Source organism: Meles meles, chromosome 21 (assembly GCF_922984935.1).
Source record: "Meles meles chromosome 21, mMelMel3.1 paternal haplotype, whole genome shotgun sequence".
Taxonomy (NCBI): Eukaryota; Metazoa; Chordata; class Mammalia; order Carnivora; family Mustelidae; genus Meles; species Meles meles.
Window position 1 is genome coordinate 38,225,659 of NC_060086.1, and position 17,348 is coordinate 38,243,006.

Sequence of the window (17,348 nt, forward strand, 5' to 3'; positions counted from 1 at the left end):
CACTGACGATGATTTAGGGCTGTTTAGGGAAAAGAACTGAAATAGCTGGTATGAATATATGTATTTCAGGAAGAAGTAATAAGCATGTTTTCTCAGAGTCAGTGGTGAACCACTTTTGCATTAATGTCTTATTTCTGCCCTGAACCACCCAAGAGACAGATACACCAATTTTAGCATCAACGAGAACGCCATTTTTTTTTTTTGGTGGTTGGTTTTGTGATCCTCACGTGCGATAGATCTGAAGAACAAAAAAGAGTTAGAAAGAGGCAGAGATTTGGGGGAAGCGGGATCAAGGAAGGAGCTGTTGAGGGGAGTACCACCCAGGGCTGTGGTCTGACAGCAAGGGCTGGATACCCTTCCCAGCAAGGGGACAAGAGTCTGATGCAGTTCTGCTCCGATGGATGGGAATGAGGGCATCTCTGCAGAGCTTTGGGAAAGAAGCCCGAATTGGAAATGTAATCTCCATTTCATACTTTTCACTGATATTCAGCATAAAAGGAATGCTAGCCCATGGCTGGCCGAATTCAATGCAATTTATATGCAGCTTCATACGTCTTTTCAGGGATTTTGTAGGGAGACCAAATCCTACTGACATCCCTTTCGCCTCCGCGGTACAGATTTGCGGGGGTACAGAGTGATGCTGCAGAGGGGTCTTTCTGGGGGAAGTGAAGTGAGGATTTAATTCTGCACAGTTTATAGAATGTGCCCCAAAGGTGACATTTCCAAGGACAAGTGGGCGTCGTTATCCCTTGGAGAGGAGGGAGACTTCATTTTCAGGATGGTGCTCACGGAGCCTCTACTCTCCCAGAGGAACGGCCAAAACCAACTGAAGTTTGCTCTTTGCATCTCATGAGTCACGTGCACCTGGGCAGGCGACTCACTTGCTCTGGGTTGACTCACTGTGGCTAAAACCACCAAACAGTTGTGGTGGTGGTTACACATGACAAGAATAACCAATATTTAGTAAGTGTTCCTTACGTGCCAGGCATTTTGCAAAGTGTTGCACATACATAATCCCACCGAGTTCTCCCATGTTCCAGAAGAAGGATCTCAAGAAAACAAAAGGTTGAGGAGACCGATTAAGATCACAGCTTAGAATGGCTGGGGTGAGGATTCAAACCCAAATATTCTGACTCCAGAGCCCCTTTGAGGAGTTACTAGACAAGTGGCTTCTCTGGCAAGGTTCTCAGCTCATTTCCTGGAATAACGGTGAGTACTCTATAAATAATACCACATCTGTAGAAGCAATCATCAGAATTTATAGACATAAATATGTTTCGGGTATTGTATTAGCTGCTTTAATGTCTTAGGAATGATTCAATTCTCCGTTTCAAATGGGGGAACCGAGACCCAAACTAGTTTCATAGCTTGTCCAAGGTCACCCAGGGGCAGGTCTGTCCTATCCAATCCTGGAGTAACCCCTCTTATTACTCTCTTGTGAGTAACCCCTCTCCCAAGCTCCTGTGAGCCATGAAATGGTGGAAAGGAACACAGATTCCCCTCCTGGGTCTCTGCATGAAACACCTCTTGCAGAGAGCCCAGGGTCATGAAGGAGGCATCGATCTGCATCTGTCTTTTCTAAGTTCTTATGAACTCTCAAAGACTCCCTGACTTATCTCTCTCCCTGCTGCAAATACTGGGACAGTGTGGAAATCCCTTGGAATGATCGCAGGGTGTGCAGGAATCCTAGTGGAAGATGGTGGCTCAGCAGTGGTACCCAGAAGAGCACAGGCTCGCCATAAATAATGGGTGCATGAAGGAGAGGACAGGGACGAATGGGTTTGGCTAAGCAACCAGCATTAAGTCAGAGCTGACGCACAAATAACGCTCCCATGCTAAATGAGTAGAATCCTTTTTCTAAATATTTCTATGTTCATCATCTCACTTAATCCTTCCCAGAAATCAGAGGAGTTTATTTCTACTATCGTGCCCATTGTACAGACGTGCAAATAAAGAATCAGTAAGGCAGAGCATTGTGACTTGTCCAAAGTCATACCAGTGATAGGACCGAAGCCAGTCTGAGTCAAGGGCCAGACTCTTAGAGCTGGCTGTTTACCTGACTGGGAGCACTCAAGTCACATTAACTTAGCGTAAAGGGAGAATCCAACCTCAGTTGTAAGGCATTAAAGGCATGAATAGGTTATCTTCATTGGGAAGCTGAAGCGCACTTGGAAACCCAAAGAGGGCAGCGGAGGCCATCTATGGACTAGCATAATGGATGGGTTTGATTAGGGAGGGGGAATTTAATGAAAAAATAATATTGATTTCTAATTAACATCTCAATTGTTTGCCAGTTTATAGATGGTCCAAAAAGTGCTTGAGGGGGTTTAGAAAAAATTTGAGAGCCGGAAGGTGTTTGGCAATTAACATACCTTCTAGAATCATGGGCATCTAAATCCCCAGATAGGAAGAAAGCCAATGTGACTCAAGGATGAAGGTCCACATTCTCCTTCCATGTGTGGAGCCAGCAAAGTGGGGAGGGGGAAGGGTGCTGACAATTCTGAAGAAACTACTCTTGGATTACGTAATGCATCTTCAACTTCTCTCTCTCTATTAAGCTGAGCCAAATAGAGCAGAAAAAGATATTGTTTGAGGAGTTGTCCCAATAAATTGTGATACAGGGGGCCAAAGAGGAAACTAAGCAATTCATTATGACTGATGATTGATTATGGTCCAGGTCCTTCGTAACTCATCATTTTCATCTTTGGCAAAAATCCCTGCAGGCAGGCATTCTTGTCCTCATTATCAGATAAGGACTGTGAGGTTCGGAGGAGTTAAGACCTTCCCCAAATCACGCAGCTTATAAAAGGCACAGCCAAAACCATGTCTTCTCACACCTCTAAGCCTGTGATCTTAATATTGTGTTTTCTGTCAATAAAAGAATATATACTTAGGTGAAGAACCACCATGTTCAGGGATTTGCCCTAGCATTCTAATATTTTTTTAAAGATTTTCTTTCTTTCTTTTTTTTTTTTTTTTTTTTTTTTTGGAGAGAGAGTGATAGAGGACAAGCAGGGGGAGCAGCAGAGGGAGAGGGAGAAGCAGGCTCCCTGCTCGAGCATGACTCTATGTGGAACTCCATCCCAGGACCCCAGGATCATGACCTGAGCTGAAGGCAGGCACTTAACCGACTGAGCCACCCAGGCGCCCCCATTCTAATATTTTTATCTAATAAACTCCGCAGAACAAGTATTCCTTCCTGTGCCCTTTCTTTTTAATGAAATAATTTTGCTGTCACTCCAGACTTGGTTCTACTATGATGTGACTGCGTGCTTTTGTGTATGTGACTATGCCCCTGTATTAATTGTCTATCTCTGGAATGATGCACAAAAATGGGAATGGTGGCACCTCAGGAGAGCAGAAGTGAGTTGCTGGAGAGAAAGGTCGAAGGCGGCAATTTGCAATAAAGCTCACGATGTATGCTTGTATTGTGCACTGCATAAACGTAATCTTCTAAAAATAAAGTATTTAATATCAAAACAAGGTAACGTTTTCTTTGCATGTTTCCTAACATGGGTTTCCAGACTTACAGTGCAGCAATGGTGGGGGAAACTGACTTCCAAATGAGTTAACCCTTGAAGAATCGGGTGTGACAGTTGCAGGAAGGTGCGGCGTTCATGGAAAGTTGATGTTGCTTACATAGATTCTCCCCCTACAGAACCACGTACTTAGGGTGAAATGTTGTGGAAGACCAGCCACATTTCATCCTAATGCAGAAAAATGGCCTATGTCTATGTCTCTCTCCCCCTCTCTATCTTTCTATCCCTGATTTAAAAGAGAAGCGACTTTTCTCCCATCGCTCTACAGAGAGAAAGAAGATATCAGAAACATTACATGTGCTTTTTTTCTTCTTTTTTTAATGTCAAATATCAGGCAGGATGTGTGGAAGGAGAGATGCCAGGCATAGCAGTCAAGTTGTAGAAAACATATGCTCAACTATTTTCGCCACTTTTTCTACTACTGCCTCGTCTGTACCCTGGGAAAGAGCCAGACCCAAACTCCTTTCCATCAGCTGCTTCTGCCCATACTGAATGGCACTGGCATTTGACCCGTGGAAGCAGGAAAAAGCATGGAATTAGGGCATGCCAAACCAGTGACACCTCTTCCCAGCAACAGTGACAGCCAAGCTGTGGGTCAGACCCCGGAGATCCCCGACAGAAGAGAACCACACATCATTCTTAAGAGAAGGAGACTGAAGGTCTTAACCTCTCCTGTCTCTTCCACTTTAAATACATCCATTGAGGACAGGAAAATGGACAGAACTTCAAATCATGTTTGAGTTCGACATCTCTGGATTCTCCCCTTTTTGGATCTGATGTGCACAGCTTCTGTGGAAAGAAGCCATCTCCTCCGCCTTTCAGATTTCTTTGTAAATGAGAGGATATCATGACTCGTTCTTTTAAAGTCCTATTAACGTTCAGAGCTAAACTGAACTAAAGGCTCTCACCTTACATCTTTTCACTGGCGTGGCGCACGTGTGTTAATGTGACCCATGGCGGCAAGAACACGTCACAGGGACCTAAGCTAGTTTCAACTTCTGGGAGAGGCACCTGGTAACATCTACCAAGATGCAAAGTGTATCTACTTTAAGAAATTGAAGCCAGTGGGTCTCCATCAAAGAACTGACCTCACAGTCACACAAAAGTACTCCAAGAGGCCTCAGTTCTGTTGGGGACAGCTGAAGGCTAAACGTTCTCCCCACTGAGGGACAAGCAGTTCAGTAATTATATCTCTATGCAATGGATAGACACCAGTTAAAGGGAGCATGGCGGATGTAAGCTCACTGATTATAGGAAGTCCCCCAAGAACGGCTGTAAACACACTGTCGTAAAAATGTTGTTGTAAAAATGTGGTTACTGTGGTTCCTTTTGTAGGAAAGAATTACTGGAAAGACAATTTTTCAATTTTCGCTTGATTCCTTCCTTTCCCCTATGACTTAGAGGTGTGTCCATTATTTTTATATTTAAAAGGTCAGTAGGATCCATTTAGGCAGTAAGACCATGAAAAAGTTTTTCATGGATTGATTTTATTTTGTTAAGATACTGACAAAAATATTTTTAAGTCAAAAAATGTAAAGCAAAATGTATTCCCCCACCCACCGTGGGCTCCCCTCTTACTCTCTGCTCTACGTCAGTTAAGTCCCTTTGCTCTGAAATCTTATTTTATAATCACATATCCACCCATTGGACTTGAAGGCTGGAATCAAATTGTATACCTAGAGGCATCTGCTTGGCCTCTGGATATCTTCATCTTTGTATCCACCCACCCATCTGTCCATCTGTCCATCCATCCATCCATCCACTCACTCACTCATTCACCCACACACCTACACATCCACCCATCTACTCACCCATTCATCTGTCCATCTGTCCATCCAGTCAGCCATCCATTCATCCACTCATCCTGTACCCATCTGTTCATCTGTCTTTTCATTCATCCACCCATCTGTCCATCTGTCCATTCATTTGTCCATCCACTCACTCATCCACTCATCCCTCCTGAGTCACTCATTTCAAATATTTGCTGAGTACCCCATGTGAGCCAGCTACACTTACAGGTGATGGAGAGACAATGGCAAACACATCACTGGCGTGGCACCTGTATTTAAGAAGGGGGAGCCTAGGGGCACCTGTGTGGCTCAGTGGATTAAGCCTCTGCCTTCGGCTTGGTCATGATCCCAGAGTCCTGGGATTGAGCCCCGCATCGGGCTCTCTGCTCAGCGGGGAGCCTGCTTCCTCCTCTCTCTCTGCCTGCCTCTCTACTTGCTTGTGATCTCTGTCTGTCAAATAAATACATAAAAAATCTTAAAAAAAAAAGGAGGGGGGAGCCTAGTGTGAAAGATAAGCAGGGAAATAAGCATTTATATTCTTGTGAGACAAGCACCATGATACACATCAGTATGTACTAGGTAATATGGTTGAGTCAAGAAAGACTTTGTGGGCAGCATTATTCACAACAGCCCAAAGGAACTGAAAAGTATTCAGTCTGGCAGGCACCATGCTTCCAAGGCCCCCAGTTCCTGACTAAGGTTTTTGGTGGGGACCCATGGTTCCAGCAACATCCCACCCTTGACTGTGGCTTGAGTACCAGTGGGATCTCGCAAGGGAAAGAATTCATTCATGACGCTTGGAGAAGCAAGAAGGAGGAGCTGGAGAACCTCTTAAATCTCTGCTCAGGGGCTGGCCTGATACCATTTGCCATAGTTTACAACAAGTCACCTTTGGGACTTTGCGACTTTCAGGCATCCTGAGCGCACATGTGTCATCTGACATTTTTCCCGACAAACACATTCCTTGGATTCGGAATGGTTCATGCTGGGATCGACATCACACATCAAGAGGAAAGCTCTCAGACCTCGAAAGTTCCATGAGTATCGATGTTAATCACTCAATAGAGAAGTAGAAGGAAAGAAACTCCCATGTGTTATTTGCAAGTTGTTGTGTAAAAAACACCATCGGAGGGACTCAAAAATAAGCAGTGTGGTGAGAGCAAGCAGCAGTGTGAGTTTATCTTCCTAACAGCTTGACACAGTGTCAACAAGCTAATCGGGATACATGCAGGGGAGAAGAATTTATTGTTTTAATTATAATCTAAAGCTCAGCCTTATTTTTTGATAAGACGCCAAAGCATGCACTCTTCAGGGTGTTCCTAACGGTAAAGGTTGGGTGGGTGTGCGGAAGGGAACCTGCTCATTGTCCCTCTCCCCTTGCAGTCTTTTGTTCCTGTGCACCAAGCAATTTTGCTGTGGAGATTTAATCCCAGGGTTTTCATACACAGCTTGTTACCTTCTTGCCAGCTCAACCAAGTTCTGTGATGCTCGCTTATTTGCAAGCGGCTAAGCTGATTCTGTTCTCGGAAGCTCAGCGGCTAACAAGCCAGAATTAGGCATTTTCCTCCTGCTTCACTTGCTGTGAATGTATTGGATTCAGCTAAAGGTTTTCCCTCTTAGCAATAACCTGTTATCCAAAATGTACAAATTATGGACACACCAAGTCAAGTTCAATGACCGGAGTTCTTGGGTTGAATCAGATCAGGCTCATTACTTTGGCTATAGATTGAGCTCTCAGGAAACAAAGGAGGGCCCTTTAGAGACTGAAGTCAGGCAGGACAACAGTGGTTTCCAAAGGGCTGTAGAGGGGGTAGGAGGGAGGCTGCCTGTGCACTGTGCAAAGGGCGTGGGGCTTCAGCATAGACAGACCTGAGTTCCTATCTCCATTTTTCCAAAATATGCAATCTCATAGAATCCCCAGACACCCTGGCAAGGTCTCTCTTATTATAACACATTTATATATATATATGTGGTGTATATATATATATATATATATATATATATATATATATATATTAGAAAGGGAGACAGCAGAGGGAGGGGCAGAGGGAGAGAATCTCAAGCAGACTCCCCACTGAACTTGGATTCTGACGCCCAGCTCAGATCTCACTGCTGAGATTACGACCTGAGCGTAAATCAAGAGTCGGACCCAGGCGCCCCTTAGCATAACACACTTTAACCATTGAATTGTCCTGCCCAAGGTCCCACTGCTAGTAAAGGACAGAGCTGGGATGTGAACCCGCATTTATTTGATTCCAAAATCCATGTTCTCACCTCTTATGTTATACGGCCTTCTCTAATATTCTAGGGGTGGAATGTCCTCTCTGGGCTTTTGGGGTTTTCAACCACTGTGGTTGTTATGTCCCATCGCCCTCTTCACTTAAAGCGCATGCATTTAAGAAAGAACTAAAAAGGCTTCACCTCAATGATCATCAAACCTGAGACATGGGGTTTTGGAGGGGCAGGCCTGCCCTGGTCATACGCAGTTACATGTCTTCAGTATTTGTTCCTAATCCGAAGCAGCCTAGCAGGTCACGGGGATCGCTGGAAAGGTCTCCTCGCTTTGCTAACTGTGCCCAAGTCACAATTCTTATTCTAGACCTTAGGGGCTCAAGCAGGTCTGATTTCCTCTCCAGGAGACACTCCTTCTCTGCCTCTGTTCCACACTTTGCCGAGTATCCTTCGTGTCACAATCTTTAAATTATCAACACAGTTATACGCGTTGCTTCCCAAGTATACTGAAGCTACACAGAAACCCAGAAACCATATCTATCTTGCTCACTCTGCGTGCCAGGTGACTGCACTGTCCCTAGAGCATGGGGGTCGCCTGGGGCGTAATTGAGGACTGGATGGGTCTCCTCTGCAGCTACGGACTACAGCTGTGCCTTTCTCCAGCCCGGCCCTGGTGCACATGTGTTCCTGTCCCGCTGCCGTCCTGGTCTCTCTCCCACTCCAGACTGCCCTCATTCCTTTGGAAGTGTGGTGTCCCTAACTGAACACTCCATGTACAAACAGGACAGCTCAGAGGAGCAGCACGGTTCCCTTTGAACTGAGTGTCTTTGCTCCTGCAGTACGTGGAGGCTTGAATCATGCCATTGAACACGCCCCACAGAGAAGTCCCGCTGCTGCCATTTAACAGGTATGGGAACGGAGATTCAGAAGGCAATGTGCCTCGTGAAGGACACACAGCTACTGCGTGCAGGGCTGGGGTCCAAAGCAACGATACTTTCTGAATAATCCAGGCCCTGTCTTCTTTGTGAGGCTCAGATGAAGGCAAGACAGCCCGAGGACTAGAGCAAACTCCACATCCAGGCTCCCTTCCTCACCCCAGGACCTAAACTAGGCCCACGTTTCTTATTCATCAAATGGAAACATCAGTGCCTGCCTCCCAGGGCTGTTTGAGAATTAAATGAGGTAATGCAATTAGAGGGGTTAGCCTGGTGCAGAATAAGCACTCACTTAATTTAACCTTTATTATCATTATTAGAGAGCAGAGGTCTGGTATACCTCAAGAGCACTGGCATTATTTCTACACATGGTACCGCAGAGTGGGGCTAGGAAGCTTTTTGTTCTATAAATCCTACTTTTATTGGATGCAAATTACAACTGTGCCAGCTTTAATTCTATTGCTGACCCAAACAGACCTGACTGCAGGCTCAAACCAGGAGCCTCTTGCCCTGTGCTCAGCCTCAGGGCTTGCTGAGCCTGGAGAAAGTCCCTGGGCAAGCTTACTCCAACCTAAGCTTGGGGTTAGAAAATGGAGCCAGTGCATTTTCTGCTTAAAATTGGAACAATGAGATTTGTTAGAGAGATGTCTGCCTCCTGCTATCCAGGCTGTCATTTTTTCTGCTTAGATGAACACCAAGAGATGTTTTCGTTGGGCAAGAGGATATATTTACGGACAGATAGCAGGTAACATGAAACACTCTACATTCAGGATTTTGAAAAAGCAAACAAGACAGGCAAGGTCACTGCCTTCATGGAGCTTACAGATTCATAGACATCCTGCCCAAGATAAGAAGACAGGCGAAAATAAAAAATCAATTTATGACATACTGTGATGAGTCTGTACCTCAATTAGGGTTGGCAGAGAAGGATTCTATGACATATCAGCTGAGAGTTAGTTGAAAGGTTTGAGTGTCGAAAGAAGGATTCCAGGCAGAAGGTGCAAACTGTGCAAAGGCCCTGAGGCAGGGAAGACTTGCAGTTCTCAAGAAACTGAATGGAAACCAGTGTGGGTGTCATATAGTGGATGCTGGGCTAAGAGGTGGGCAGGGGGCCCGATCACACCCTGGCAGAGCAAACATTCTAGCCTAAGGCAATCCCGGATGGGAAAGAGAAGATTCAAGATGTACTGGGGGGATATATCAACAGGAGGAAGAAGACATTATAGGTATCACCTCATTTAGCAGCAGAAGAAATTGAGAACCAATCACTCGGGAAATTTTAACAATGGTTTTAGCATCTGCTGCCTGCCTATATCCCTGAAAGTGGAGGAGATTCCTGAGAAAGAGAGGACCCTCGGCTATCCCAAATGCCATTCTACCCTTAGAGCTTTCGAAAGCCTCCTGTTCCTGTATTTTAGAAGTGACCAGCATCTCCAGTGGCCCACGTCTAGCTAGATTTTGAATGTTACTGTTTTCCATGATACTGCTTTGGAAAAAGAAGAGTTGAGTGTTCAGTAGCAATGGCGATCATCTCACTGCATTTGCGGACATGCCGATAGCCGCAGGTGCCTGATGGGAGCACGTTTGAGAAGGAGCCATTTCAGATGCCGCCAGGGGCGAGGCCGGGGAGCGAATCTGGAGCTGCCCAGGGCTGAATCATCCAGCCCTCGCTGGACACGATGCGTACACCCAGCTGTACGCACACATACACTCGCATCTGTCCAGGAGCCAGGAGCACAGCCTGCTTCGGGTATTTGGCCCAGATACCTAAACTGTCCACCGCTGAAGATACTTGCACAGGTGCACGTACACGAACGATTCGTCGAGCAACAATGACACATCTTGGACTGGGATACTTGATGAATGATGACGTCCTAATGTCAAGGATATCAGAGCCCGGGGGCTCAGGGAGGGAGTGGTGACCGACAGGCAGACGGTAACAGAGGGCATGGGGGAGAGGATGGCTTGGGTGTTGCAACAGCAGCATGAACAGTCCGGTGGGCAATGCCCGTTCACATTTATTATTATTATGAGGTCATTTTGGAAGGAGGAATGTCCCTCAGAGATGTCCATGCTCTAGTCCCTGGAAGCCCGGAATATGATATGTTTCATGGCAAAAGAGACTTTAGAGACGTGATCAAGGTTATGGGTCTTGAGATGGGGAGGTTATCAGGGATTAGAATGTAGATGGGCCCAGTCGAATCAAATCTCTCGGAAGCAGAGAGCTTTCTCCAGCAGTAGCAGCCTGGGAATGCGGCAGAAGGAGAACTTAGAGAGGAGATGGGAAGCATGAAAAGGATCCTCCTGACCTGACCCACGGTCCTGGGGGCGGGTGCGCATGAAGAGTACGAGGAGGACAGCAGCAGATCCTCAGAGGGAGGACCATCTCTCTGACAGTCAGCAAGGAAATGGGCTCAGTCTTAGAACGGCCAGGATCTGAAATCAGCTGCCAACGTGAGTGAGGCTGGAAGTGGGTTCCTTTTCAGAGCTTCCAGAAAGGAACACAGCCCTTACTCACAATTTGTTGGTAGCTTTGGACTCCCAAGGAACGGAGCCATGAGCTGATCAGTGGGGGCTGTTTTGTCATGCTGAATGGGCGGACTGGTCACAGCAGCGGGGAACATAATCCAGCAAACTTGGGAAAACTCACCTTCGTGGTGTGGGGGCCTCCATGGATGGGGCAAGCCCAACACCAGGAAGAGATCCCAGGAGAAGATGCCCATGGCGCTATCTTGCCCACAGCTCACCGACCTGCCTTCAGGCACTTGAGTGGAAAAAAATGATCATGTTTCCTTCCCTAAGCTTTCCGGACACCCATCGACCTCACAGGTGGCTGAGGAAGCTCAGTGAGCAGAAGAAAATGGGGCAGGACAGCTGTCTCGTCCTGAGGACACACATGGAAACTTCTCAGACACTTGCTGAGACTCAGAAGGCGGCCTGGGCAGAAGCTCCAAGGCCAATATTCACTACTGGTGAGGAGCCGAAGACCTGAACCTCTAGGAGCCCTGGATTTCCCACCTGGCAGATGGTTATCACATCACCTTCCAAAGTATCTGCTCAACTCCATGAAGATGGTGGCTATGAGTTCCAATGAAACTTAGGGTTCTTGGAAATACAAAAACAGACATACAAATCAATAAATAAAATGGGAATGTTGCAGCGAGCTGAAGGTAAGTGTTAAGTCCTTAGACGGGGGGCAGAGGCACCTTTAGACAATTTGGTCTCCAAATTCACGTTCACCCTCAGTCAACTTGTACTAATCACATGAAATATCATGTTACTGCCTTATGATGTCACTTGGGCCAGCTGCTGTTGGCTAACTAAACAACAGGTCATTTTCTGGCTGACAGAAATCCAAATATTTCACTCACCTCCTGACAACCCATGTCCTTCAAGGAAGCTGAGCTTCTCCCCAATGCCAAGGAGATAAATCTGATTGCTCCAGGTTCATGGGTCTCCAAATGTTGTTCTGGGGACCAGCAGTGGCATCACCTGGGAACTTAGGCGTGCAGGATCTCGGGCCCTGTCCCAGGCCTATGGAATCAGAAATTCTGGGAGTGGGGCCCAGCATTCTGTGCTTTTGCAAGCCATTCAGGGGATTCTGAAGCACATTCAAGTATGAGAATCACTGCTCTAAGTCAATCATGGGGATCTCATATATTCTGCTAAATGAATAAGGCAAATTATATAATCTGGCTAATGAAATGTTGGTAAAAGTTTCTGGGAAAGGTGAAAGGGCTGCTAGGGAGCTTTTCTTGAGGAGGAAAATCCTAAAGGGGAACTTCCTATTCTTTTTCTGAGTGTTTTCATCTCTGTGTGATGTCTGGAGCAATGGCAGCTATCTTAGGACCGGGAGGGATGCCAGCCTAAGAAGACAAACAAACAATGAGAATGGCAGAGTGGCAGAGCAGAAAAAATAGCAAAAACCTGAAACCTTACTGATGTTGTTGAATTGCTATATTATCCGAATTAGCTAGGCCTAGAACTGCCTCATCCTTGTGAGGTTTTGTTCAGTAAAATCATACATGTCCTTCTTTTTTTTTTTTTTTTTTTTTTTTTAAAGATTTTATTTATTTATTTGACAGACAGAGATCACAAGCAGGCAGAGACAGACAGAGGGAGAGGAAGGGAAGCAGGCTCCCCGCCGAGCAGAGAGCCCGATGCGGGGCCCGATCCCCGGACCCTGGGACCACGACCCGAGCCGAAGGCAGAGGCCCCAACCCACTGAGCCACCCAGGCGCCCCCATACATGTCCTTCTTACTTAAGCTACTTTCAGTTCAGTTTTCAATGACTGCCTGCCAGAGGGACCCAACCAATACAGCTTTTAAACACGATGCCAGTCTTTACCATGTTGTCAGTAGAACACAAAAATCACTCAACGGACTGACAAAGTAATAATAAATGTGAGTCTTCCATGGCCTGTCATAGTTCAGAAGAAGATAGACCAGAATAAAAGATAAGCCCCACAACTATGCTGATTTTATTTCCAAACGAAAACTGTATTTGGGAAAGATTTTTTGCTTCTATTTCCAGGTGCAAGCAATAATCTGGAATGCCAAAATATTGCCATTCTAGGTCATTCCCATGATTTAAAGACATAACACAGTAGAACATCTGAAACTAGGACTTCCCACCCAAATCCAAGCTGAGTGGCTGCCACGTCAATAACTTTTCTAATTAACAACTGAAATTTTAAATGGTCCCAGACACCACATGCAATGCTTTAATCTGGCAGTGTGGGATGTGTAATCATTCATGGCTTGGGTTTTACATGCTCTCCGACTCCATCAGTTCTTTGGAAATTCTTACCCCAACCATAATATTCAGCTGGCCAGAGAATAACAGAACCAAACGCGTTTTTGTACACAGTAGCAACTAAAATAAATGGGTCTCTGGTTGCCCCCAGAAAGTTTGTCCCCAAGTATAATTTGGATTTCCATCCAAAAATCAAGGTCTAGAAAGCAGAGATTACTGTTGCTATTAAAACCCAAGGCCGAATCTATCCATTTCGCTATCTATCCATCCACCCATCCACCCACCCACCCACATACCCACGCATCGTTTTAATCATTCAACAAATGGGTAGTAAGTGCCTACTCTGTGACAGGTACTCCAAGGATGCAGCAACAAACAAAAACAGACTAAAATATCTATCCTGGGAGAGCTTACATATTAGTGGGGGAAGACAGACACAGGCCAATAAATAAATAAAACATACGGTGTCAGTTGGTGACAAGGGATATGGCAAACGTCAGACAGAGAAGGAAAACAGGGTGCACGGGAGTGAGAATGAGGTCCAATTTTAATGGAGGGGTGTGCAGAGTCCTGTCTGAAAAGATAAATGAACGAAGCTGAAGAAACTGAAGAAGCCGAAGGAGTGAACCTGAGTATCAGACACTCTCTGTCTTTCCAGAAGATGGAGAGGGGGAATTTGAGGATGGATGTTCCAGGACATTGCAGAGAAGTAAGCAGCCAGGCACGGAGAATGGGCTGAACCAGTGGCACAGCAGGGGGGAAGGTGGCATGTCACAGAAACAGATGGTTCCTGCATTCACGTGACTGTTAGAGGCAGGTCCTTGTGGGTGTTTAGTATTCACTAGGGCACTAAAGACATGGGGCTCCTGCCTTTATAATATACATGGTCTGCTGGAAGAGACATGTACATACCACAAAGATAAGTATAGAAAGTCAGCACGAGAAACAGGGGATCTTGCCCTAATTTGGAGAGTTAATCAGGGGCATATTCCTAGAGAAATGATGTCTGACCAGAGGAGGGCTGAATATAAGAGTCACCAGGTACTAGAGGGGATGCTGGGGATTACAGCATCCCAGACAACGGCAACAGTATGAGCAAATGTCCTGCGGCAGAAAGATCATGATTAGTGGAGAGACTGAGGAGTATCTGCTTGGCTGCCCATGAAAAGGTGGGGAGAGGGTGTGAGGAAGCCATAGAGATCTACTGGGTCCCAGCAAAGGTATTGATCTTAACCACTGACAGCTTTTTGTATTTGTTTTTTAAGATCATTACAGCTGCCGGTGGGAGGCCATATATTCATAAGGAGAACCAACTGGACTGCAGCCAAGGAAAGAGGGGTCTGCTTTCAGACATTCCTGGGAGATCCGGAAGGACCTTAAGAGGCTGAAAATATGAGGTCAACAGAGACAAGTCCCTCAAACCAGGGACAAAGAAATCTGATCCCTGCTCTTGAAAAAGCTTCAAAGAATGTGCAGGATCAAAAACAGGTTGAGAGTGATGAATCAGAGTTCCAGAGAGCCGCAGGGACTTCCCCAAGGTCACAGTACCAGGAACTCTGTCCCTCTATTGAAGTAAACAGGAGAGAAGGGTAAAAGGTGAGGTGTATTTATACACGACGAGGGGTGTGTGTGTGTGTGTGTGTGTGTGTCTGTGTCTGTGTGTTCCAATCATTCATTGCTAATGCCATGAAAATGATATTGACAAACAAACTCTATTTAGAAATTGTCATTTGAGAACCAAGAACTAGGTCACCCTTCGTCAGGAGGCTCAGGACCCAGGAAATGGACCTGAAGATAGCACTTTTCATTTGGGGAAGCAACACATGTTGCCTAGCCTCCTGGATATCCTGGGCTACCACGTGCATGCACGGCACCACCGTCTGAATTACAAAAAGACATGCCCTCCTAGCGGATGAATCATCAACAGGAGCCCCTTCCTCCAGGCTGATGTGGCTCTGCACCAGGGGCAGGCCTTGCCACCTCTGTGCCCCGAGCAGAGAGCACCCTCAGAGATGGCCAACCCGGTGGACACCCATTCCACCCAGGAAGGCAAACGTCCCGGGACGACCATCCAGGGGCCCCCAGCAGGCAGAGGAGGTAGAATGCACACTGAGGTACGTTCTCCCAGATGCAATACCCTTGCCTACAGATCTTAACATCCATTTGGAAATTACTGCTCAAGCAGATGACACAAAGGTTTTGTTACACCAAGCAGGATAAAGCACAGAAGGAATCGGGCCCTTCGCAAACAGAGCTGGGAGTTGAAGACGCACGTCGTGTCTTGTGTTTACAGCTTTTCAGCTGAGTACTTAGTGTTTACTCTGGAATTAATCCAGGGCCATAAAACGAGTGATCTATCAACACAACAGATGTACTTGAGCGATATACATTAGAAGGTGATTCACTTCACAGTGAGAACCCACCTACAGCCCGGAGACGGAAGCAGCCATCTTCCAATTCCCCGAAGAGAGGCCCTTCCTGATATGAAATACTGGGGGGAGAGGGAGGCAGTTAAGGGACCAGATTTTGTGGTTAGATCAGCCCTGCACGGCGCCCTGCTCCTGTCCCTTGGTCGGGACCGACTACATCATTTTCAGGGCCAGTGCAAAGGAAAAACATAGGGCCCCGTACGTAATTAAAAATTTATTAAGAATACTCAAATTCTTTTAATTATTAAGAACAACTCAAAAATTATTAAGAATTCCAAGCGGAGCCTTAGAGCACATCGGGGAAACCTTCGAAGCATGGGTCTCTGTGTGACCGTACAGGGTATGTGACCATGAAGCTGGTCCTGCCCTCAATAAAAGGGATTCAGTTTCCAAAATGGAGATGTTAATAGTATTGACTTCCTAGGGCTGTTGTACGACTCGAAAGAGAGAATGAATCTTAAACGCCAGGCTGCTCCATAGTCTCAATGATGTTGCTTATTATCATTGGTTAGCACAGGAACAAGCTTTCTTGTACCATCTCAACAAAATGGCCCTGTCTGTGCAAATATTTAATGTTTTCTCTCCAACAAGCCTGGGCTCTATTAAATTCTTATATAGAGAAGAAGACTAGATAGAAAACAACACACATTCCAAAGAGCGGAAAGAGAATGAAGCTGTTGCAATGCAGCTGAATATGAAGAGAGTTAACTAAGTATCTAAGGAAAGCATATCTGGGTACTACAAAGGAAAAAATATATGTATTTATAGCTAAAACCTAACCACTTTGTGAGTTGAGGGGCTCAGAGTAGAGAATCTGCAGCCAAAATCTAACTGTTCCTCATAATGCTCTGTTCCAGCTGTTTGTCTGGAAGATCCTCCCCATTTCAATTACAAACTAAAATTGTCCTTTCTAGATCTCTCGCTCCAAGATGGCAGAGATGACAATGGTCATGATCACTGTCAAATTCCCAGATGCCTTGCATCTGTCATATAATTTGGGCCCCTTAAATAGCTATTGAGTAAATGAGTGAACCCATGAGCAAAACATGGGGAGATAGACTTTATTTTTTTAATTTAATTTAATTTGTGTGTGTGTGTGTTCCAAAATTCATTGCTTATGCACCTCACCCAGTGCTCCATGCAATACGTGCCCTCCTTAGTACCCACGACCAGGCTCACCCAACCCCCCCGCCCTTCTCCCCTCCAAAACCCTCAGTTTGTTTCTCAGAGTTCACAGTCTCTCATAAACTTCACTATGGAGAAGAGCTGACCACATACAGTGCTGGGAGAAGACATCCCTCTCCAACACTCTGGTCCCTGGGGTAACTGTCCTGCATCCCTCCTCATCCCTAGGACCTCCTCGGTCAGAAGAAAGGCCAAAAAGGAAAGAAAATACAGACTGGCAATTATATATGTTCATGGTAGAAATGCATAGGTTAAAGATGGTTGGATCTAGGCTGAGGCAAAACACATTCCTCTATCATATCCTTTCTCAAATTCTAACCAGATGCTTGTTATCACCTAGAGTTATGGATAGTATTTTATCTTTTTAAAGATGATCTAATCAGTGGATTCCCTACATCTCTGTGTAGCTTGCCTTCATGCACCAATGCAGAGGGTCCAAAAGGTGGCTTTAATTCACACTTTCCCACATGCATGGGGATTCT

General features: G+C 45.8%; 1 protein-coding gene across 14 annotated transcripts in view; it reads right to left on the reverse strand.

The window, feature by feature from the left end:
- RBFOX1 (RNA binding fox-1 homolog 1) overlaps positions 1-17,348 on the reverse strand; it is a 1,785,930-nt gene that overhangs the window by 210,920 nt on the left and 1,557,662 nt on the right. The gene's annotated exons all lie outside the window — the stretch shown is intronic.